The 26,809-nt window shown below is 33.5% G+C and overlaps 1 protein-coding gene and 1 long non-coding RNA gene across 2 annotated transcripts in view; one reads left to right on the plus strand and one right to left on the minus strand.

Annotated features, from left to right (window-relative positions):
* Positions 1–26,809, plus strand: part of LOC126914714 (two pore potassium channel protein sup-9) — a 176,109-nt gene that overhangs the window by 107,759 nt on the left and 41,541 nt on the right. The gene's annotated exons all lie outside the window — the stretch shown is intronic.
* LOC126914923 (uncharacterized) overlaps positions 1,984–26,809 on the minus strand; it is a 67,844-nt gene continuing 43,018 nt past the window's right edge. The window contains exon 2 of the long non-coding RNA XR_007709944.1: positions 1,984–4,342. This is a non-coding gene — a long non-coding RNA (uncharacterized LOC126914923). The remainder of the gene's footprint in view (positions 4,343–26,809) is intronic.

Genomic DNA, 26,809 nt, shown 5'->3' on the forward strand with positions numbered 1-26,809 from the left:
AAAATCTGCTGTTTGGAGAATCTCCCATTCAACCATTTAGGGGAAGTAGTATTTTTTAAGGATACTGGTAATTCTTGGTATAATAATAATTATTATTATATTTCTTTCTCTTAGAAATTTCAATTCTTCGTTAACTCCTATCCCATCGTCTATTGTTCTGATGAAATATAAAACAAAATATTTTTTTAGTCGCAATAATTATGCAACGTATTATACAACAACGACATAAATAAAAAGAAGTGTTGCGCGATGATAATAAACGAGAAAAGTCGTAAAAAGGAAAAAAGGACTAAGAATTATTAAAATATTGAACATTACCGTAGTCTTCGGGATCTATTGAATCTAATTGTTCAATTAATTACCCACATTCCCTGGATTTCGATATTGAATATCATGATGAATAGAACAATATACGGTACAGATTGCATTTGAACCGCGTTTATTGAAACGACACGTTAGTTAATGAGTTGCTGCCCGTTGACGCCACTTACCACGATGTGAACTATTATTACCTATGAACTTCAATTGTACCAACTGTTTTCTCACGAGTTGAGGTAAATGGAATTCTACCGTACTATTCCTAATTATAATTTAACAGATCACAACGGAACCAACTCATGTTTGTGATTATCTTTCTCCAAGGGAGCAAAAGCATAGTCTGCCACTTCCCATTTCTTTTTCAATACATATCAGTTTTTTTAAACCGAACGTTCATCATATTAAACCCCGTAAGCGTATCTATTCTTATATTGTAGAAGACCAATGCCTAATTAGATCACGAAGTTGCGAATCTCACGACAAAGATTTTTACAAATGTTAATATCAATATGCAAAGATGTAGAGTATTTTTCTTAATATCGATTTCATCGTGTTGCGATCCAATTATTCAATTGAAAAATCGGAATTTCTACATAATCTCGCTTCTTCTTCGTAACTTTTCAATCCTCGTCGAATCGTTCCATCGATTGCTGGCCGCTACTCTACTTTCACAAGAGAAAACGCGACAAATAACGACATATCGACTATTCTGTGACTATGTGGACCCAGTGCACCCAGACCTGTGCATTAATTACCTACTAATTATGCGCGTGTAGCAACGGGTGATCCTGATTAACCGCATCGCGTAGACTTAGGCTGCAGCGAGATTGCAAATGCTTCGAAAAGTGATTAGGGCTCACGCGGCCGACCTGTGGTAAGGTATATCGATAATCTAATACGAAACAATCCGAGACTAATTCAATTTATATCGGCCAACTCGCCGAACGTGAGATAAGGGTTATCGGAAAGCAAGCGCCGCTTTATTACGTTTATCTGCGTTCCTCGTACTGGCTGCCAGTCCGCAACGGCACGATGGAATACAGATCTGGATATGAATTTGCCCATTGGATCGAAAATCGTCGTGGAACTGCGTTGATCGTAAAATTGGAACGACGAAATGGAACAAGCGTGCGATTTGAGATATTTCGGTGCTTTACGACTAATAGTCGTCTATATAAACCGGTATTGTTGCCTTTAGATTACTTTCTATTGGACCTCTTCGAATTCTTTGTTTAAAAGAAAATTGATAAATAAAATAATGTAAGAGCTGGGAAAAATAAAAGACGATTTTTTTTATAGAGAAAGATATAAATCACATTTGGAATACGATGGAAAAGATATAAGTGCTATATGAAGTTTATGCGTCTGAATCGACACAAAAGTCAATCACTTTTTAGTTTTTTAGTTTCAAGGAACGGATAAGAAGGATTTGTTTCAAACCATTGTTTGAATAGAATAGGTGTATCGATTCAAATAGAAGTTAATAAAAATAACAATAGAATAAACGGTATTATTTGTAACAATTTTCGTTTAAAATATTTAATTCCAGATATATTTATCTGAACTCTGATTCTATCTAAGATATATCTATCGTTTCTCGTCCAATATAATATATCTATTGTCACGACGTTCACGAAAAGCTCCGTAGGTATTTATTTATTTATAAATGTACATCTAGAAATAATGCAACTACACAAATAGTCCGTGAAGTAAATAAGGAGTATGTAGAGGAGCTGTTTGTTACCAACGGTAGCGTTATGCAACGTTATGCAAGCTTCTTCGTGTCATGGAGAACAATTATTCACATGTTTGTTAACGCAAACAACAAAACGATGTTTGAGCATATTACACGCTTTAAATGCATGCAAAACCATGTGAACCGACAATGCATACATAGGCAAACTTCAATGCATACATAAATATACACCTTAGGTATGTTTACATTGATCCAACATCATTCGCAGCGATATCCAGCTGCATTACATTTATACCATCATTGGTATTGGTTGCGACATTATTCACAGTTTCCATTACTCGTGATTTTAAAGAGTAAACACTTAACGCAAGATCATAAATTTTCAAGAGGTTACATTTCTTCAATTTATAAAACCGGAGAATGTTTTTTATCTAAAATATAAATTTTTTATCTAGCAGATGTAATCGCTCGCTTTAGCGCGGTTCTGTACTCTCTTTCCAATTTCTATCTAACGAACTGGTTTGTTACGAAGAGTGAAATAAACGTGAAATATTCTGAAATCTGATATCAGTTGTCCAGAGATCGTATTAATCAATTCTATAATAAATTGAATTCTATAACTTGAGAAGCAAAGAAAATCGGCAAAGAAACATTCCTTTTGCATTTATTATTATTCATTCCGTTTACTTGCTACAATTGAACTCATGAAGCGAAGTGAATCGTTTGCTCCTTAAGAAATAAATATCAATCGCGTGTTTGGTCAGTGAAATTAAGAGAGAAATTAAGACATTTTTCAGAGAATGGAATTGATCATTTTGGCTTTTGAGAGACTCGTATATCCATTAAAACTATGTTATCCTATGTTGTTTACCAAGAATAAAAAATTACCTCTATAAATGTACGTTGGCGATTAAACGAATGATCAGCGAGTAACGCGACTGGTCCCAGCCTATTCGAAATTCCCAACCAGCCGTAGCTAGTAGAGCTATCAGCCAACAGCTCTCACAAAGGACGGTCGATTAATTTTACAGGAATATATCCGCGACATTCGGGACGGGAAATCGAATTCGGCGATCAGCTAGGGAAATTTATTGGTCCGCGAAAGCGGACTAGTCGATTTCACTCTACGTTCGAGCAGCGAAAAAATGAAAGGTTCGTTTTCTCCCGGCGACATTTTCAAACGAGATTAGGTAGCAAACTGTTCGTTAGCGGAAATTTCGTTAACGATGACGGCGATACGTATATTCACACGCTACTCGCGTTTATAATTATTCGAACGAAAGTCAATGAACATTGAAATTTAACGTAGCTTGGTCTATATGATTTAACGTGAAAGTTGCAACTCGCTAGATGTTATTACAACATAACTGTTGGCAACTCATCTTAACGACCCTTCAAATATGTCGTCTCCTATACGCGAGAATCATAATATCATAATAAATCAACGATTGTATATTCATACTTTAAATCTCATTAATCATACGTTAAACGAACGAAGAAATTCAGAGAAGTTTGACTCTGAACCAAAAATACAACGCAACATTTAATAACACGAGAGTCAAACTCCACACATAGAGGGAGAAGACCGTGGATAAGAAAAAAACTATAATCTTATTATTTAGAATCGATAAGATCTTGATTTTAACATGGGATATATAGATTTTTTACATCACAAGATCTCGAATAAGATAATAGTCCCATGAAATTTAATAAATTCCTGATCCTTATGCTCTCAACAAGCAGTACGTATATGCCAAATTGTACTAATCACTAATACCGTACTATCTTCTATACTATATTGCGCTATCTTCTATATTTATTTATTCTTTATTATTTATTCTTTTATATTTTAATAAAAGATTATTTTTCTTACAGTCTAAAAAACGAATTCTATTCCAAAAGTGCTTTTTATTTTTTCTAAATGTATTTTAGAAACGTCTAATCCTTATATGTACCACATCGTGGATGACGCGAAAAGGTTATACACACGTGGCCTATGGCCTGTGGCTATGCTCGCTTAGAACACAGTCGAGCGCGGTTAATTCGGCAAGTAACGATCGATAGCCAGCATGAGATCGTTTAATTACGAGAGATAACGATGTCCATCCTCTTCTATCCCGTCGTTCCATCGCGATTTCTCCCGTACCATCGTCGTTTCGTGTACTATCACGTCGTACCGATCCCCTTACTACTGCGAGGGACGCGTACTAGGAGATTCGATCCGTCGTAGATCCGGCTACTCGTGTTTCACCAATTGTGTCCGTGGGATTGTTGACGAACCATGAATCATTGATGGCGGGCATACGTTTGTTTTTCCAGTGACGTGATCTATGGGCAACCGTATTTTTAATGGAAACGGGAAAGCTGTTTTTATTATGGAGATTAGGGTACGCAACGTTTGCTTGCTTGTGTAATCTAAAGCGAAAAGTATAAAATATAGGGTTTGTAGAAATCGCTAAGATTTATTTACGACCCTCTAGACAAGGCCGACGTAGAAATAAAATACGAATGCGTTAAAAGTCTTGTTGAAAATGACAACGTGAGTTCGCGCTCACCATCTTTATGCAGATGCGTTAGTTACAATAAGTAGTAACTAGAAGATAGTTTTAGATATAATCGATGGATTTAATCGATAGGTTTAAGATATTCTTTTGTTTTTATCCTTAGTCTATGTAAGAAAGTGCAATAAAGGTTTCTTGGGTCAGAACGGTGTGATAGATTTATCCAAAGAATAAAATAATAGCTATTGTGATCCTACCTCTAAATACAGAAATAACAAGTCTCCTAATGATAAACCTATATGAGATATAAATTTCGATTATGTTAACAATTAAGAGTAGTAAGTACAATAATATTTTGTAGAGAAAAAATATGAAAATTCCCGCGGATGAAAGATTAAAAATTTGAAATACGCGCAGGATTCTCTTTGACGGAATATTTTAAATCCAGACACCGCTAAACTGTTGAAGTGGTCACCATTTCTAAGAAAACTTTACATCTGATCTTTTTAGTTTTCTCAAGCACTGAAGCCATCGACAGCGTATAGACAAAAGACTAGGACGAAGGCAGACCATAAACAGTAGACAAACGACGTTGGCTTCGGGGTTTTCAGTTATAGGGTAACACTGGTAGCTTGCGGATCTGGACCAGCTCAAATTATATTCCTACTTGTACTTACACTTCTGTGTTAAAATATATTTTCTACCTTACAATTTATCCACACGTTTTTCTGTTTATATATTTAATAACCTCAACATAAACAATTAGGGTTCGCTAGTTCGAAACGCAATACGTGAGAGACCTTAATAAAATTTATTGCACTCTGCGTTTTCGCTTTTTCCTAGTAGACTCGAGAGGCGATCTCCTCAACGTTCGAAGTTTCCCGTTTCCTTACACTTGCGAGACATTAACCTAATTTGAGTTATGAGAAATTTGTACAAAACCGTATATATTTAAAGTTTTACATTTATAATTCAATTTTATTACAATTGAATTTAAAAAACAAACCGTTGAATCAAAATTGTATTTATTGGATACCTTCGCGATATGCAGAAATTATTTGTTCCAGTAACTATGCTATCGCTAATTAATATCTCATTTCGAATCGCAATCGGACGTAACATAAACTTTCAGCTTATTCGCATATTGTTCTCTTTCCACAGTATTCTAGTTACATTAAATCACGATGATACCATATATCACGCTAGCGTATGCTCTAATTAATTGCTGATCAAGTGTTGATATAATTAATATTAATTCCTCTCGTTACGTATCCCGTGTCTATATATTTCAACTCAAATTAATGGAAGTATTTGTTAATTAACACGTTAGCTCTTGCTTTAACGACTTTTATTCCCTCAATTTTGTTCTCTCCTTCTCCTTTTTTTAATATAAAAGCATAAAAAATGAATTATCGCGTTCATCACAATCTCGTTTCTCTTTGTTCTTGTTTAATAATTCGCGTTCCCGACTGGTGATGTTATTTTGACACAGAAAAATAAACAGCGAATTACCCACTAATAATTAATTAGTCAAACGTTCGAACAATAAATCGATTTTAATTACCGCACCTGGACGAACCAGTTTTTCTCTATGAATTTATTTGCAATCGCAGAGTTTCTCTACACGTGTACGCGCACTTTGTCGGGTGCAAAAATTATAATGAGCCTTCGCATCTCTTCACACACGTTCCCTCGATGCGCTTTAATTAGGAACTAACGAAACCGCGAAATAATTAATATTCCACTGTGTTTGTTACGTTGACTTCAATGCAATATCCATACAGCATTTAGTTTTCGACGTGGAGATACCGGTGGTTTTGTTTTGAAGTCTTTTAATATTAATAAGTAATTGGTCGTGCCTCCTGTTACGTGGTTATGACATATATTTATGAAGATAAATAGTATTTGATTTAATAATAAAATGATATTATGATTCATAAAATGATTTCTCAGAGGAAATATTTGAGTATTTACCATATTTACCATAGAAAAATTTTATGTGTATATCGTATTTCTTGTTAATATATTTATGTGTTCACTACTTTTTATTACTAATTGACTTTTTAAATAAATTTCGATGTCTCTGCGGAGTACGAACCTGTATCAAATATCTTGTAATTTATATATATATTTTTTCAGTTTTGTATTAAACTCGATCGGCAGCGCAGTCTTACTACTAGTACTAATAAATTTTCAAAATGTTCCATATAACACGTATAATATGCTGGTAAAAAGTACGTACAAGTATAATTCAGAAATAGCTAGTTCGAGTATAGGCAAATGTAATTAATTTGAGAATGGGGTTTTATATGTATTTTGATTCAAACACTTGCGAAAATAGCCATGGTTCGATGCGTCTAAACAGGTTTCAGAGAGTAAAATTATCTACACTGGGAACTTGCAAACTACTCCAATTTCTACATTTGTACATGAACTTTCATCAAACTTTGGGAAACAAATTGTAAAAGTAGCATATTCCAAACTGCAGTCGAACACCTAGTTCAGGCACGAAATTCGAGCCTTCCAGCTTCTAATCTTAACTTTGCAATTTAATTAATCCGTCTTCAACCTCTCTTTCTCTCTCTCTCCCCCCTCCCTCTCTTTCTGATTCTGACAAGTAAAACTTTTATATCGAAATAATCTACGTCGCTTCTATAACTCCGCCAGAAACAACGATCACGCTTCTGTTAAATCTCTTATCGCGCTGATTTACCACCAATTTTAACGTGTTACGAAATTCTGACATTTTAGCACGTTCAAACTCGTTTCCCTGAAAATCATGATTTCTCAACTAAACGATATCTTTAAATTCGTAATAATCAGTCAATTTCACCGTCACTACCAAACACTCTGCAACTTCAACTAAGAAACTCTGCGTTATTCGTAACGACCAAAAACTAGCTATACCTCGAACGATCAATAATAACTGACCCATATATTTTCGCGAATTATAACAGTCATTTGGTCCGATCTCCCGTTCATTAACTGCACACTGCTGCCGTGTACTACGTCGCTCAATTTATCGCCGTCATTCCATCGAACCGGCTCTTTTAACCATCGTTTCGCAGGCGTGCAACTCTCCTCGATCCCTCGGGGGAGAACGGATGTATCGCAAAAAAGAAGTGGCAGGAATACGGAGCAGCCGTTACACGGATGGGCTGACGCCAGAGTTGGCGGAAAAACTCTTTCAGCGGTTCGTGTACGCGCGTTACTCGTTGTTTTCCACGGAATCCTCCGGTTCGTACAGTTGCTCCGTAGAAGTGTAACGACCTACGAGCAGGCTGGTTAATTGCTTGAAACCGTCGGCGAACTGAGCCTCTTCAGTCTCGTACGCTCGTTAAACGCGAGTGGCGATTCTACGAGCGTAAACGAGGCGACAAACCGCGCGATAAACATCGGCGAATCCTTCTGTATCGTAACAACGCGAATTGCAAACGTACGACAATTGTCGAAATCGATAAGATAGAATAGGAATTGTAGATGTTTAGGGTGCGAATGATAGGTCACAGGTGACTAAAATAACTTTGCTCGATAATTTGGGTTATGATTTGGGTTATGTTGTTCATTTTTAATTTACAAAAAAGATACAAATTGACAATATAAAAGTAAAGATAAAAGAAACTTTTGTACTAAAAAAACAGCAAAAAAAAAAAAAGGAGGAAAGATACAATTGTCTCGAAATACCAGTTATGGTCGCTATAACGGGTGAGAGTTAATCTTTTGAGTACTTAATACGTACATATAATAGCTACGTAGAGAAGGAATGTATTTTTAGTTTGTTCCATTCTGCGTTTAGTGGGTAGACATTTTATAGAAATTTTAACTCTAACTCGAACAAAACGAATTACACAAAATGTAACGTATTATTATCTAAAAATTGTAAAAGGAATCGCGATATACACGAGCCACGCGTATTCGAATTAAGCCACTAAAGACACTGAACCACTAATTTTTCAGTGTTTGATTATTTTAGTGGGCATTCTATGCTCCTAAAGAATGTAAATTTACAAAACACCCGTAATCTTAGTAGCTGATAGATCGTTGATATAAGTCATCTACATAGTTCATTAAAAAGAATCTTTAAAACGTTTCTCATTTTCTTGAATATTGAAAGAAAGACTTTTAGCTTCTTTTTACAGGTCTTCACGTTTCTTTCTCATTTTTCATTTTTTCCAATCGTCTCTTAGATACCTCAGGCTGGCGATGAAGACGTTAACCTGAAATTCACGAGCAGGAGAACACGTTCCATTCAAAGCGACCTTATCAAAGATCTTAAACCATGTCGTACAATATCCTTCTTCGTGTCGAAGGATAAATTCTTTTGAGGTTTCAATCGTTCCTTGAATAATAGCCGACCATGCGTAATGCACGTTGTACCGCGAAATGCATTGATGCGACGTGGTTGCATGGCTGTTTGAATGAGAACGTTGGTGTGTCGAAAGAGCGGGGAGCCAGTGGAAATTTATACAGCCGCTTCGGGCTACGCTGTGTGCTCCAGGCATGGTGGTTGTGTGCCGCAATGCGGCTGTGTTATCACACCATCGAGCTCCATCCTCGACGTACCCCCTCGTTCCTTTTTTTCTGTTTTAATCCGGGATCTGGTTCCAGGGATAATCGAACTAAAGAAACTCGGCTCTTGTCTGCAGTCGTTCGCCATTTCGAACTACGAGGTTGAACAGGAATCTTAACGGCTGAATTACACGATTGTTAAATGATACTTCTATGGCTTTTTGGTTTTTCGTTGATACGTTTAATATTTCTAATTGTGAACTGAAAAATTCCTCGGTAGGATTGAAATGAGATATAATATGTATGAATAATATGATAATACGTCGAAATAATAAATAATGTAATTCAAATGAAATAGGAAAAATTAAAGCACGAGAATGATTTTGGTAAAGGCAGTGTAAGAAATTGGAGATAATCGCGTAATTAGAAAAATTTGGGATCAGATTGGAAAGCAGCATAACGATGAAAATGTATTTAATAATTTTGTAACTATTATTTTCTACGGAAGATTTAAGACAATCACGGTAACTTTTTTGCACAAGAAATATTAAATAACGTAGGTAAATATGTTGGAAAATCATGACGATTTATAATTGTAATATTACTTATCGCGAAGTAGTACATCAGATATTTCATTCCAGCTCGAATGAATTTATCCGAATTTGGTTGCATAAAAGAGATCGATGAAATTAAAATTTAATTAAATTGAACCGTAAAGATTGGATGTATTCGATTGAAAATCGAGTATCATTCTATTTCAATGCGTCACGAATGACGATAAAGTTTCCAATAGCGAGACCAAATTCGCCGAGAGTTTTAATACGGTTTTTCTTCGCTATTTGCGAATTGATCAGAACATGGTGACCTAATCGCAAAATCGTCTGATGTAACAAAGTTAAAATTAAGTTAACCATCTTTTGGCGCTATGTTAAAAGTAACCGAACACAGGTCGCTTTAATGTGAATAAAACGAAGTTAATAATAAAACAAAATTGTACACATAACTCAAATTTGTAAAATTATAGTTCGTGACCGTTATAGTTAGTTATGTATAGATTCGTTATCTAATATGTGTTTAAATAAATTTGTCACGATCTACAAAAGAACCGCTCGTTTAACGATATTATCCCTTACAAGTACCGCTTTTATTAGAGCTTAAAGCACTACTGATAATGAGCTGCTCGCATGAGAGATCTGATAAATCATGCAAACTAACAGCAATTTTTTAAACACGTACATAAGTACGGTTTAAGTGTGTTAAGAAAGTTAAACCTTCTATGCATATTTGAAGACAGTTTGCTGTCATTCAATTCCATTTATTTACGTAATTTGTTATGTGAAAAATAATGCATCGAGTATAATTGAAAAATTGCGTTTGAAAAGCTGTACACTATATACATATTTTCAAATAACAGAGCATTCGGGTAGTTTCATTCTTCATTTCATATTTGAAACTTCGTTGCAATTGCTGTTTGGTTTAGCAAGCAATAAATACTGTTGATTGTTAGAAGAAAATTATAATTTAGCATTCGTAGTTATTCGTAGTTTCCTCGAGCTTAAAAAATTTATTAACGATAAAAGACACGATTGAGTCTAAAATGATTCAAAGGAAGGGATATTATATAACGTATATTATATAATGTTATTCTAAGATATTTTCAAATGATAGATAAATATCATATAGGTACATGTCTGTGATTATTTTTTAAAATCATGTTTGGATCGAACGAGAACTAAGATTCAAAGTTAAGATTCAAAGATAATCATTTTAAGATACTAAATATTATTGCACTTGCCAGTTTTATACGGTAAACTATCTTTTATAGAATGTAAAATTGTCATTTAAATATTTAGAGATAATTACAAAAATAAGCAGATAAAAATTTAGATTAGAGTAGAATTGTAGTTCACCTTTAAATAATCCAACATGAAAAATTAATTATCCGATAAATTTTCATCGGACGAAAAAAGAGGAGGGAAAAGGGAATAGCAAAGAACGCAAGGAATACTGCGAAAGAAAATTGCGCGTTGCGTGGAAAATTTGATCCACGGTAACAATAAAATTTTATTCGGTTCGTATCGTCGCAACTTTTCCGTTTCTCGCCGTTGAACATTGTATTTCACAATTTCCATGTGTCATCTAGTCGAGTGTAATTTCTGCGCGCCAACTTTAAAGCTTCACGAAGTGCACAAAGCATTCCAGTGAACGTTATTCCGCTATTTGTTACATATTTTCTGGTTATAACTTGTCCTATCTCATCGCGTTTACGATTTTCACCTGTTTGAAAATCGCGAAAGCATTCGTAATTGTATCTTTCTCTTTCTCCGTTTCTTTCTCCTTTCTTTTTCTTTCTGATGCTTCTCAGTAACTGGACAAAACAAAAAGCAAACGGATCTCTCACCCAGTTGCATTTTCTCTGAAATTCAACCAAATTTACGCTTACACTATCGGCATGGACGCTGAATGCCATCTGTTTATAACCAGTAGCGAACGTTTTTTTGGAAAATGTCGCTGAAAGTAAATTAATTCGCTTCAGGTGATAATTTTATCAGTGACAGATTTACGAGCCGCATTAATCCTCATTTGTGATCTCAACTAAAAACTATAAGTATTTTTTTGTGCAGCAATTTTTGTTAATATTAAAATACCATTATTTAAGCAATGGTAAAGATAAAAAACTATGTAGCAGTGAATATAATAGATAAAATGCATTTTTTAATCGAAGATTCTACATTGGATAACCAATCGTTTTTAATCTAATGCATCGCTTATATATTTTATTAACTTATATTTGCCGAATAAAAGATTGAAACGATGCAGATATCTCTGTTTTTGTCCAAATAATATATCTTTTTTCCAACAAATAATATATTTTATATCGTTATATCTAGAAACTATTTTGATCGCCAAATCGCTTTTATTCCAAATATGAACATTTTATTTACTTACAATCCTAGATTTAAAAACAGCTATTATTGTTGTATGAAAGATTGAAGTGATGCAAATATTATCTCTATTTTTCTCGAACACGATTCCCAACGAATAATATATATTTTTATATCCGGAGACTACGAAAAACGTATGTTGCTACAAGAAACAACTTTAAAGAAAGCTTTTTATTAAGTTTCTTAAACGAAAATATAACTCGAATCATTTACGACCGTCGCTGGAGCCATCCGTTATGGCTGTCCTTGTTCCAGAAATATCTATTGCATCTCATGGCTTTCCTTTTAGAATCTATCATTCTAAGAAAAGTAAGAACCTTATGGCATCGATACTCTTACAGGAAGAATCTCTGTAAGAGTCTATTATTTCTTATGTAGGAGGATCACTGTACTAGACGCGGAGGACATTTGTTGTAAAATATATTTTTTTATTAGAACTAATTAAATTTTTAGTAAAAGAATATCTCTTTGAATAGATGGATAACATATTATATCACAAATGACAGGGACGAAAAACGAACGATTTTGGATGATGTTATCATTCTCTTCGAATGATTTGGACCCGTTTATTTTCCAGGGAAACCTACTGCCTTTCTCCCTTAAAGCCTTCAACATAGTACAGAAGACGTGGACTTCGATCTTGGAGTATCAGTTCTTACGTAGCTGTTGAGCTCAAAATATTGCTATTTCCAACAAAACAGTTATGTATGCTCTCAGCAATGCAACATCACGTTATGCAACTGCTGTAATATATTTCGTATTTTCCTGCTCTGGCTTTTTCCGATCCAAATATATATTTATGCGAAGTCAAGCTCCATCGACAAGATATTATATTGTCTTTTTTACAAATATTTCTTTTTAATAAATGGCAATGTTCCACTTCATAAAGCAGCAAAGTTTCAATTTTGGAAACAATAGAATTTCTAATGGGAGTGGTTCTATTGTACAATGATATAATCTTCGAAAACGTATATTTAAAAAATTACTTAGGAAATTGTTTTCAATGTATTGAATAACTTTCAATAATTTCTGATGGTGAGATCCATCGTTCTTCATTGCATTAGGTCATAATAAACAATGTCTCATTTTCATTTCATGCTTCGTTGCAGTCGGAAGAAATTTTGTGCTACGATTCCGTTAGAGAAAAGTAGTAAATTGTATTTGGCATTTGAAAGAATTCAGTCCTGAAAGTGTCAACAACTTTTAAGATTCTTTTACAAACATTTATTCAAATATTCGGCAAACGGATAAAGAAAGACCTAGATAGGAAAAAAATTACCAATTAAGTTCTCAAATGATCAAAAGTTTTTCGTTGAAAAAAGTGTCCCTGTAAATCGCACGATAATTTTCGATGATCTTCGCCTCGAAAATAACATTCTTCTTGACGAACATCGTCGAAACAATGTACGCCCGTAACCAAAGGGACGCGTATGCTTTCGAACGAACGACTGTAATTGTCCACAGAAAACAATAGACGCTCGATATTTAAGCACAGCCGATTCGTCGAATGGACGATGAGAATAATTCGATTAAAATCGAAGATCGGTCGAACGTTTTTTGTTCCGATCTCCCAGGCTGTTGCAACGCATTTATGGATATTTTCTGACTTAGGAACATTATCACGTTGTATTTATAGTAGTGTATAGCGGTGCTTAAATTATCTTTTAAATCTTTTTTAAATTAAAATTCATGAATGAATATATACGTGTACATGTACATAGATACTCTGTATTATCTTGTAGTTATTTCTCAATCCTACAAATTGCTTTCTTGGCATCATTTTCGATCCAAGTCTGTTTGTACTTAGGTTAAAAAATTTCTTAGGTTTAAAAAGATATATAAAAGAACCATCGTTAATATCTGCGATTTCTTCATTTAATTTTACGTTAATGTCTTTCCTTAAAATAGTAATAATCCTTTTGATATGTTAGAGTATCGATATATACTGTCGATATTTCAAGGTTTTTGACTAAAAGGATCAATAGGTATTGTGAATATTTATTGACAAACAGCAATGATTGAGAAATATTGACGATATTGTTAGTTGTATGAGTTCACTCTTAGGATTAAGGCATAATTGATACGTTGTAGATATTATTATTAATATCATGAAGTAACTTTACAACTAGTCTCATTTCATATTCCACGCTAATTCTGAAAGTTGGTTTTTATTTCCGATTTATATTTTCGTTCTGACTCGTTCCAAACACTCTGATGCATATTCTACTACATTTGAGTTGCACAAATAGAATGTTTAAAAATTCCATAAATTCATTTCAATGTAAAGCATGTTGAAATAAATTCTCTAAAAATATATTTTATTGTTAAACAACGTAGATGGTACTAAAGTGACTATACATATTTATGTATGCTGTGCATATTACAATAATTGCGGTCAATTTTGCGTTCAATTTTAATAGATTATGGATGCAATTACATATGATCGATCGAATAATCGATCGGCCGTTGATTTTGCGCATCGTCTATATGGCTCGACCAATGTTATTCCGTGAGTCAATTAAGCGCCTCAGGCTACTTTCGTTGATTGCAAACGATATCGTAAGTGATTTCTGCTTTTTGCAATTTCCAACATATTCCAAGATGGAGGATATAGATTGCTTAAAAGAATGGGAATGAAATTATAACGAATTGATTACGGTTTGAAAGCTCTTGGTTTTTCGATCACCTAGGCCAATCAATGAAGAGGAACGTCAAACGAGTGATTTAAAAAAATGGGTAAAAGGTTATTAAAGAACCACCGATGTTTATGAATTTCTGAAAAATTTCACGTTGGTAAAATGTACAGAGTATACATAATATGTAAAGTTATATAAAGTATCTCAGGTATTTAGACAACTGTGTTCAGAATTTTCGTTATGATTATATTTAATTTTCATTGTATATTTTGATACACTGCGGAATTTTTATTGCAATATCTTTGTATAAACTTTCAACAATTTCGTAACAGTATTTTAAGATTTTCGTATTTAGCAAGCGTCCCAACGCATATGGTCTGTCTCGTAAGGACGTATCTACTTACGTACGCATATTCCACTATCTGATACTGTCTCGTTCTCGCTTGAAACGTGTAATAACAAAAGGATAATTTGTAATAAATGTACCGAAAATTCAATCTAGAAACGAAAAACAAGAACGAGGAAAAAAATTGCAACAAAAATATTTGTAATAAAAAATATAAAAATTCCGCGAAGATGACGAATATATTTACGTAATAAAAAGATTTCCTCTTTCGTACGATATTCGAATTGCATTAAGAAAAAGGTAACAGATAAATAATAAGAAAATTAAGTAGAATCATACATTTAAAATAATCATTTCGAACTTCGATTAAATTTTCGATTCAATGCAGAGGCATAACTGTTTAAATATTAAAAATAAGACTGGTCAGTGCAAGTAGACGATTCCTTGACTAAATTGCGACAGAGGAAAGCAGATGCATGAAATAGTTCATCATCGGCGTGTCGCGTTAACAACTTCGAATAACCTTTCATCCAGAAATTTCTGGGACACTTGCCGAATATTACACCTGCTTTCGATTCCAGGAAATTCCTGTGTCATGGACTATCGTACCACGGTGTGTATTCCTGTTGAATATTCTATATGCGATCAGGGACAGCCGACAGATGCGAACCGATCGCATTTACATGGAAACGATAATCTAACCATAGCATCGAATCCCCTAGTTAAATTCACAATTAGATCGCTGAATGGTAGCCGCCTACGGTAAATGTTGTCTAATATTAATTATTAATTAAGAATAGGTACGCTCTAAACAACAATTTTCCATTAGCTCCTTTCCTCCTATTCTTTTTATTTTCTATTTTATGGATTACGTCGATGGAAATATAATTGCATTGTGGCGTGAATTTTCTATCGAAAGCGGAAGCTCTTCAAATAACGCATCCCGTAACTTTCTTTTACTTTTTCTCTATTTTTTTTAAATTTCCTACTTTATATGTTAAATCGATAGAGGAATAGTTATACCTAGCAGTATTAATTATAAATTGGAAATAGTAATCCTTAAAATAAAAGATACCTCAACATTCAATTCTTGTGTTTTTCTTTTCTATTTTAATTTGGGCATTACTCGTTAAAATCAATAGAATTCTAATTTCGTGCTGGCTTTAATTTTCAATCCAAAGCAGAAATCCTTCACAGTGACAAAATTCATCCATTCCCCTTTCTTCTTCTTTTCGTTTTATTCTCTATTCTATGCTATATGATGTTATATTACCTACGTAATTGAATTGAACTTAAAGAAACTACTGATAATGCGTTAACGATCCACGCGACGAAGAAGGAAAAGTTTTTAAGAGAATGAATTACAGAAAAAAGTAGAAACAGATAATGACGAACAAATTGATGTAGATGGTGTAGAGTGGAAAAGCTCCTCGATATTGGAAAAGATCATTTTCTATCGAAGAAAGTAAGGAACTAGTTAAAGAACATTTCACTTTCAGTTACATTTTACTTGGCGGTTTCCTCTGAATATTCTTTTTCCCTCTTACATTGTAGCGGTATATTGATTTGAACTAGAGTTAAGATTAAAGATATCCTTCAAATCGACCATGAAATATCAAACGATTATTTAAAAGAGTATAAAATTCTTCAGTGATATATTTAGAAAGCTTCATAAAAATAACTATACAAAAGCTTGAAATAGAAGAGAATTAAAACGAAATATCCAAAAGTAGACCATCCATCACGAGTCACAAACAAACATCGATATCCCCCAGGCGCACATGACAAATTTCCTGCAATCCATTCTACTGTTGTTAAATTCACCTCGTCAATCGTCCACCCTATTCCCATAAACCACACACCAATCGACTTCTAGCTTATCCATCGTAGCTTATTTTAATCTTGAGAAAGCAAGAAAGATCACGATGTGATTTTGTAAATCAGATTTTTCTTTTTTTTTTTTTTTTTCTAACATTTTCTGAGTCGTTCTATACACTTTTATAATAATCAAATAACCCACAACATCCCTTGTCCCTATATTTTAGTTTTACTGGGTGAATCAGGATCCATTGTAGCAGAAATTTAAAAAATATATTAAACACATATTATTTACAGCGAATGATGACGTGAATGATAAAATGTTTGATATGCATCAACGTGTTTTTTTAATATCTTTAAAGTATTCCGACGAACTTCAATATGTAACTGTATCTGCACCAATACAACAAATAGAACGTCACAACGTAATTATATCGAAATAAATAAATAAACGAGAGTGAAAATCTTCGTGATAAAAATTTCTGTAAAAATAACTGCGACTAAAAATAACAACTACCCTCTAGAAAACGTTCTACAACCTCCTTACAGAAATGTCAGTAAAAAATCAATGTTACAATCGCCGATAGAATTCTTCGATGTTGCTATTTCTTTACGATAAAAAAGAAAGATATTAAAAACTAGTCTTCGTGAAAAATTTGTGATAATCTAAAAATAACCCCTTTTTTCACAGCTTGAAAAATACTTCTTAAAGTTTGCAGCTTGGGAATAGGGAACTACTGACCAAAAATCAATATTACAACCATTAGCAAAGTATTCTAGCCTAACCACGTTTGAATAATCAACTATGGAAACCTTCGTGATAAAATTTCCTATAGAAATAATCACCTTCGCAAGATCAATCGTCGCAAGAACAACCTTACGAATCCCTTAAGGATCACCCGAAGGATATGTTTCGTTCCACAGATAGAAAACGCTACCGGTAGATTTTCACGTGGTTCAGCGTAGACTCCATTTGGAACGCATTGAAACGAGCCGATCGCATGGAACGGTCCCCCATGGTGGGTAAAACCTAACACATTTACCGGATCCGGTGACGTATCCGGGGATATGGGTTGACGTCACTGCGTGGAAATGGGCCACGGCCTCGTAAACCGCCACCCAGCCACCCACTGATCCTCCTCGTCGCTCTCAGCTCTCTCGCAAACCACCTCTCGATTACTCGTCATCCTTCGTCCTGTTATTCGCCGCGGGATCCGAGAACGACGCGACGGGAAACGGAGTGCCGGATACGCGTGCGATTGTATCTTTCGACGAGAAGATCAAGCGGATTGGTCTGGCCACAGGTCACGCGGAAATTAATGTCTTTACAGGGGGTTGCATCCGACTGCCGCGACATCAGACAACGTGAGGCATTATCGAATAAATTTTCATCGTTTTGCTATTTGAAATTTCAAACGAAAAGTAGAAATAAATTATTGATTATCGGATCAAGTGTAAACACGTTATTTAATTATTTTAATTTATTATTCATCGTTCGTTGGATTTATTTTTACGAAAATATCTAATGTTTCGATCAGAGGTATTGATACTGTAAATTACAATTAGTCATTTTTTAAATGTTTGTTAACTATGACAAATATGCGAAAAATGAAATGGACTTTCGGGCAACTTATTCGAGAAACGGGCGTAGCTTTAAAAGCAAGTGCGAATGCGAACTGTGATCTGTCTATCGAGGAATAATTAATTTCACGATTTTTCCAATTAAATGCAAATAAAATAGAAGGAAGGAATAAATTATTTTTGGCATCGTTCAAATGATTTTTATTTTTATTTAAATGAGAAATTTAATTCTTATTCACGACTAGAATATTATTTTAATATTCAACTTTGATTTGTTGTTTATTATTTAATACCTATATAAAATTTTTCCGAACATTCACGTCGGACTAGATTTATACCGGAATCAGGCTGGTTTAGACGAATCATTGTAGGCACAATAGCTCTCGAAAGTAATTTGAAAAGACTGTTTTTTTTTTACCTTTAATCTTGCACGTAAACAATCTCGCTGTTAAGACTTCTTTCAATAACCCTATATTAATATAGGGTTATGTATAATATGAGTATTTAAATACTCAGAACGTATCACCACATTCCTCGTTTCAACCACAACTTCCAGCTAAAATCGAGCTCACCTGACTACCCAGCTATCCAACTCACCGCTATGTCTACCTAATCCCAAACAAAATCACTATGAAAACCTCAAACCGTTCCAAAACAAACCACTTACTTTTCAACCACGCCGTTCTCATTTAATTTCCACCATCTCAACTTTCGTCTCTAACCATCCATTTTTAGTAATCGTAGAAAATCTGATATTTATCAGTCTCACTGATTTAATGTCATTTCTAAATACTACTAAATACTACTTTCCATACGGAAACTACTTATATTCCGATCAATTTAGAAAATTTCTGCGAAGTAAATTCAGCGATGAACTACATCTCGCAATAAGAATAACCTAAAAAAATATTCAGAATTAATGCAGAAGCAATCGTATAAATAGCACTGTAAATCTTAATCTTTTAACGAGCATAGGAGTCACTTTTAATCAGGATTTGATGAATTAAATGCGGTGCTCCAGTTGCAACATTGACCTTTGGTATTAATTTTCTACATTTGGAAAACGCGGTTGAATGAAAAAAAGAAGAAGAAAGTTCGATGATATATCAGGTCTCTTTGACACGTTTTCGAAGCCTGTGTTATACGATACGAAAAGTGTGGATACAAGCGACCGCACGTACCATAGGCCATAGAGACATGTCCACACGAAGCGTGTTATAGAACAGAGACGAACTAAATTATCGTCGTGGTTGGTACATTTAGCCAGGATATCGAAGAGCAGCGCAAATCGAAGAGTTGACGAAACACGGTATCGACATCGTCGTCGAAATTTCAGTTTGAACTCGATTTGCACGTGAATTTCCAATCGATGTCTATTCTCATTTATTTAATGCAATAGAGATATAACATTTGGAAAATTCGTAACTTTGCAACGACGTACTAAGAAAATATGTTTTTATATATAGATACTGAAAATAAACGAGGTTTCTCATGAAACTAGATCTACTCTAAATATTATAGATACATAGACATCGAGAGTATTTTCTAATCAAATAGTTAAATTATTATGATATTTTCATTTATCTTATAAATATAAAATGAAGAATATTCTTTAAAAATCATCACAGCTACGAATGTAAAATTAGCTAATAGCAGGAAACTAGAATTAGAACTTTCGGAAGCGATTTATCCAATTCACAATTTTGTCTTCTGGGTGACTTTTTCGGAAAAATTTTCAATTTCAATTTCTTTAGCGTCTGATTTATAAATAATTGAAATATATTTTTTTGGCTTTTTTATTTTACGAACTCGAAGAATTTTGCAGCGAATTTCTATAACGTTGGCAAAACACAATGGTTGTGTATCTACGTAAGTACTTAATGCGTGAAAGTTTAAAATAAGCAAAATGTATGGGAATAAGGGTGAGTACCACCCTGTGACGCTGTTTGAATAAAGTGGATGTGGCAGGGTAGAAATAACCACGATGAAACGTAGACGTGTGACGTCTGATTTAATTAATTTAAACTTAAAATTCTATTCTTTGTTTGTAGCCAAACGGTATTTTCGCGAAACAATTTTAGAATAATCGCTCGGTTGGTACGCAAATAACATTTAATAATATCTCATTTCGTGTATTAGAAAATTAACAAGAAGCATCTCTCTATCCATTGACCGAAATGATTAATTAAATTTCATCTATGACGCACCTGATGTTCAATAAATGGGGCAAATGTTGGAATGATGCATCAACAAGAATGGATACATGTATTATGTATACCCAATATATACGTAACGTTACAAAATCAATCCTTTAATTATTATCTAATTATGATATTAGTCGAAATGAAATAAAAATTGATCAATACATAAATTAATAGTAGATTGAATTATTCTAAATAACTATCGAATAACTTTAATTCTTCGTTTAAAAAAAAACCTTTAACGTCGAAAATTTTGTCATTTTTTCTTTGCTAATAAACTGGCAAAATATATAAATATTTAAAAATATCATTCATAAGTTATAGATGTAATTGTTTAATGTTTCATCTAATAATTCTAATCTTTCTCCTATAAGGTGTGTAAAATTACTGAAGCATGAACAAGATAATAAAACGTTAATGAAACGATAATGACGATGAAATCGTGCGCTTAAAATACCAAATATTATCGATATAATTAATAAAATTTCTATTATGGAAAACGGAGAGTTTCCGTTCCACAAACATTTTGCTAATAAACATTATAAATTTTCAGTCGCGTTAAATCGAACTATGTTTACTATCAGTCGTAATCGGAAATGTAAATTATTTAAATCATTGCAATGTTGTAATAAATAAACAGAAGTAAATGGAGAAGGAAGAATCACGTTGGAAATATTTAATATCCGATATTCGAGCTACGATGTACCATGAAATTCTCCGCCGCACGTATAACTAATATTTACCGTCGAAGCCATGTTCAATATGATCATACTTTTTAACTTATAGTGTATCCTAACTTTCGAAAGTTTATTCGACGAAAATTTACCCGGCTAACATAAGCAGTTTCCTCGAAAAGATTCTCACCTACTTTATTTTCTTTCTTTGAAGATTCAATTCAAATTCTTTATTATATTGTATATTTATATACAATAATAAAAAATGAAAATCACAAATGAGAAACGTGTTACATTTTCTACTTTTTAAATTAGATATATTGTCAAAACGACAATAAAACTCATCTAAAAGATATTAATAACATTAATCACACACAGATTAACGAACATGGACTTGTTATATCTTTTGTATTCGTATAATCTTCAAACATACCTGCTAATTATACATATTATGTAAATTATATAAAAATTATATAATCTTCCAATAATTACTTTCATTCAGACAAACTAACAAATTACATTATATCAACGACGTCGATATGTGTTTGGTGTATTATGTACATGTACTATGTACTCTTACGTATTAATTTCTGCTACGTGTAATCACTAAAAATTTGAATCGAAACACTGGTAATTTTTGTCCGAAATTTTGCTCTTCAGTGGTGTAGCAACATGATAATTCCACGACTTTGAATATTGATTAAATTTACGAATCGGTTTACCATCAATTTCCATGCATTCTAATTAAATTCGGTCAAGTGCGAATATATTTTAAGTTCGATTAAGTTTAACGACGATAACGCACGCGTACATTGTGATTACGCGAATCCTATGGCAAATTCCCTAAAGTGATCGTATATGGACATTGCAAGAGTTTGGCAGCGTGCGCCCGTAAACGGCTTAATATAATCATTACATGGGTTCCGAATAATTCGACTTTGATCAGTGTAATTGAATCCCACGAAACCCAGAGGGAAAACACGTGTTCCCTCGATGTATTCAGAAAACTAAACTTTCTGACATTTTATTTGCTTCGATAGCGCGGTACTTTCCCTTTACGAGTTAAGCGCGAAGATCATTAAAAGTATGCGCAAGTTTGTTTTCACATCTAAGAGAAAGTTCAGTTTATCCTGTTGATAGAAAGCGGAAGTTGTATTTCATTTCACGGAATCTGACAATTGTTTTATCTGATTAAATTCTAGTTTCTCTTCATTAATTTATCGCAAAGTTTAAATTGTAATAGAATTGCAGTTGTGTCCAGGATTTCTTACTCCTTTTACTTTTTTCTTTTCCCCACTTTTATCATTAAATTCTTTTTCCTTGTCTCTTTCCCTATACCTAAGTTTACGACATTTTAAATATTCATTTTTCTCAATAAATTCTAGTTTTCTAATATTTTATATCTACTGCTACAATCTAATACTATTGAGTAGGCAACTAAGTGATTGCGGATTTTGTCATTAGGTAGTAATCACAAAACCCGCAATCACTTAGTTGCCAACCCAATACTTGGACAAAGTAACACGATGATTGCAAAAAATATTTGCTCACAACTGTATTCACAGTATATTATAATACATTCCATATCATCTGGTGGTATTTCCGTGCGATTACAAAAATTTGATACTGAATACAAAATGTAGAACCTTGAAAGAACGCTTCATTGGAAAATAAAAACATGTGCAAATACTTTTTATAGCGGCTACACGTATGTGTGTTGATGAATATGGTGCAAAAAGATTGATAAAATAATCCCATGTTTTATGTCGGTAATATTATCTGGTCGAATAAAAGAAAAAAGACTGTTTTCAGAAAATATACTGTGAATCGTTAAAGGAAGCTTAGTGGTAGCTTTTATGAAAGTCACGTATAATCTTAGCAATTTTTACACGTAATTAAATGAGATTTGGAGAAAACAAACAGGAATTTCTTATGATTACCAGTGGAGCAAAGCGTTCCAAAGGGAACACTGAAGCATGAAATAAGATACGAATTTCGTGGTTCTTTCACGCAGGAAGGAATTAAGCCGATCAAACTGTAATTAGTTGAAGTTTGCGGAGTTTGACTGCGAGAGGTTCTCGTGGTATTTTCCGACGTGGTTATGGCAAATGTTTCTGGCCGTTCATTTAGGTTTGTTACCTACTTGACGCCGTTTATTCGATGTAAAAGTAATTTCAAGCAATTTGTAGAAGCAATTTAGACCGGTTTAATATTTAAACGAAAAAGTTTCATGAACAAAATTTCTCCTCATTTTTATATAATAGAGTTTTTCCAACAATAAATAAACTCATTATTTTGACAAGTATAGCTTAAAGATAAATAGACTATATAAAATGCTTCAGTTTGTTTCACATGTAATAATGACATATTTTGTCATTAAATAATTTATCGAGACGCTTACATAATTAATAAAATACAGAATATGACTTCGTCATTTATTGTATATTTATTATCAGTTTGCAACGGTATATAAATTTCGAGAGACCAAAATAAAATATCAAATATTTTTTACGAATATTTTCTGTTTCTGTAACGAGTATAACTTCTTGCTACTTCAAAGGTAATTTAGCTTAAGATAGAATTCAATTGTTACATAACGCTATCGAATTTCTGTATAATAAATAGCTGGGAACCACGAAGTCTCGTGCACGATAAGTTAAGCTGAAACAGCCAAAATGAGAGCCGATTATTAATTTCAGAAAGTAACTATAGCTCTATGCGGTCACGAAACAGGACTAAATAGGATAGGGAACCGGCCATAAAGATACGTTTACAATATAAATTGATTCACCCTCGAAGCAATTGTTCGTGAAACTAAGACAATATCGATATCGATTATTCGACTAAATATTTCTTCGTAATACAAGAATTTGCATTTCAAACACCTTCAAGCATCGAACATGAGAAAAAGGTTAATTTTAATAATATCATATTCCTCTATCACGGTCAATATTTCTAAAGTACCCTTTTTATCACACAAATTTATATTATAAAAATTAAAATATACTTTTATAGAAGACACTGATAAAAATGATAATTAACAACTGCAGAAATTGATAATAACGATAAATGTATATTATAGATAATATTACAAATAGTATTAATTAACGTTCACGGAAACCACTGATAATAATAAAATCGGTAGATATATTGAAAAAAATGTTGCTAAAAAATATTAATCGACAATCATAGTAAGCGCTAATAATCCAAAAGGCTTACACTATATTTTTGACGAGGAAAGAAGTAAATCGGTGGAACAAGGAAAGAAAGGACTCTTTTGAAAATCGCGAACAATAGGCAAATTCACGCGTCTAAAAATTGGGTTATTGTTTCGTTAGCTGCGTGCAGATATTTCAACGAAATGGTAAAACATATCCGAGCATTTCGTACGAAGTAATTCGCGCTTGCAACGGACATTACCGATAATGCTATCCTTTTTGTCAAGCTTTGTGGTGTAAGCAGCGCCGGTAAAGCAAGACAACGATAGGTTGGACAAACAAAGGACCATTGTTATCGCTGCCAAGTTGCTGGATATGCCAGCTAATATATACGGAATCGGTCTTGGTGGACATTAAATACCTAGAAACGACTCTTTATTCTGCTGCTGATTCCAGCACTGTCTGTATTATTTACCAATGAAAACTGCCATTAAAAATATTTCTATCATAATACACCTTTTTGTAGAAACACAAATATCTATATAAATCTTCTTACGATATCAAAGGATGACGTATGAGTTTTATAATGTTAAAGAATTATAATGTTAAATATGTGATTGTAATTGAATCTTGATTATTTGAAGGTATAATGGAAAAAAGTATGCATGCATTTGATGAAATTATTAATTTCTTTTATATTAAATACACGAAATGTTTTACGAATACACAGAAGTTTCGTTGTGAAATATTTTATGTCGTTAAATGCAAAACATTTTACAATGCCTGTTAGACACGACGCTGGCACAGAAGGAATTATTTGAAATTCGAAGTCACTTTTCTCAGTTTCGTTTTTGTGTAAATCCATGGATTTTAAGCTTTTAGAAAAATTACAAAGATCGTAACAAATTCTTCTTAAAATCTAAATTAAATTTATTCGTTCTATGAATATGCAGCAGATGAAAAAGATCGTCGGAGAAACGGATTTCTTTGGAAGCGTCCTTTGGAGTCGTAATCAGCTCGAACGATAGGTACACCACCGTAAATCGCGACGGAACCATCCATTACAAAAGTCGGGAACTCCTCCTACGTAGTACGTAACTCTTTCCAACTTCGATCGTCTTTACGAAATAGCTGGAAAACTTTTCTCAGCCTTGAAGTCGAGAACCCTCAACAACACTACGTTTCAGCATGGTCCCTCGACCAATGATGCAATTAACGAGATCATCGTGCTGCTATCAAAGCATGGATATTTAGCAGCTAAAAATCTCTTCCATCGGAAAATAAAAATTATTTAAAGAACAAGTTGCCATAAAATTAGAGCGAAGAATCCTGTGTATAGAATAATTTTTGTATATTTCTCACGAATCGTAGAGGTTTTTTAACGATAAAAAATTTCCTAATAACTAAGTTGGAATGGTCCAAACAAGGTAAAACAAGATTAAGATATAAAGTCTCAGACAAAAATTAATCTTCCGCGCGTTCTGCAAATATACTCTTTTTTTTATCAAAGTATATGCATGAAAATGAATTAACTTTCGTATTTGACAGGGGCAAGTTTCCTCGCCAAAGGAATAATTTATTCTTCTTTTTGTTAAATCGCAAATAAAACCCATCCACTCTCGAATTCGCCTTTCTCTCACCGCTACGTCAAGCCTTTTATCCACCACAAGCGTACTAATTAAAGCCGCGACGCAACCGAGCATGAACCGATCATGGGAAAAAAAGAAGTCTCTTATCCGTGAAAATGAGCGATTTCCCTTCGATACGCGACTGGTGTCTCGTCGATCGATTACCATACGCCTTTGAAGGATCTCCACTCTTGAACAGCTCGATTTACGAGTGGCATTTCGCACTCGACGAATCAGTCCGTCGGTTTCATTCGCAGATGACGCTGGCTAACAAAGATTTTGTCATGAAGAATATTTGAATTACATCGCGAATATTGACTTACATCGAACATGGTTACGTTGAATTTTGAAATTGCGATCAGAGAGTCTTGCTGTCAGTCATAGTTATTTGTGATACATTTGTGATACATTTGTCATACAAATTTGTAGTTATTTTGTCGATAATAATATTTTTATCAATAGTACTTAGGGTGAATTCAATCTGTATTTAGCGTAATCACAGAAATGAGGTCCTAATAGTAGGAATTTCATTTCAAATAGCCCAGTGATGGAAATGAACAAAGAGTAAGGGATAAGCAGACAGGAAAAAGCAAGTTCATGTAACGTGTCGGAATATGAGCTGCGTTGGTTGCTCAGTCAACTTTTCCACTACTGGTAGTTGCAAGTTTATGATCTTTTGTCAGACATTGGTAGTTTATATTATAATTCCAATCTAATTATGATCTTAAGATTATATATAAATGGTGACACATTTTGTTACATATACAAGACTCCTTTAGTTTCTCTTTAAGAAAATTG

Source organism: Bombus affinis, chromosome 3, assembly GCF_024516045.1.
Source record: "Bombus affinis isolate iyBomAffi1 chromosome 3, iyBomAffi1.2, whole genome shotgun sequence".
Classification (NCBI taxonomy): domain Eukaryota; kingdom Metazoa; phylum Arthropoda; class Insecta; order Hymenoptera; family Apidae; genus Bombus; species Bombus affinis.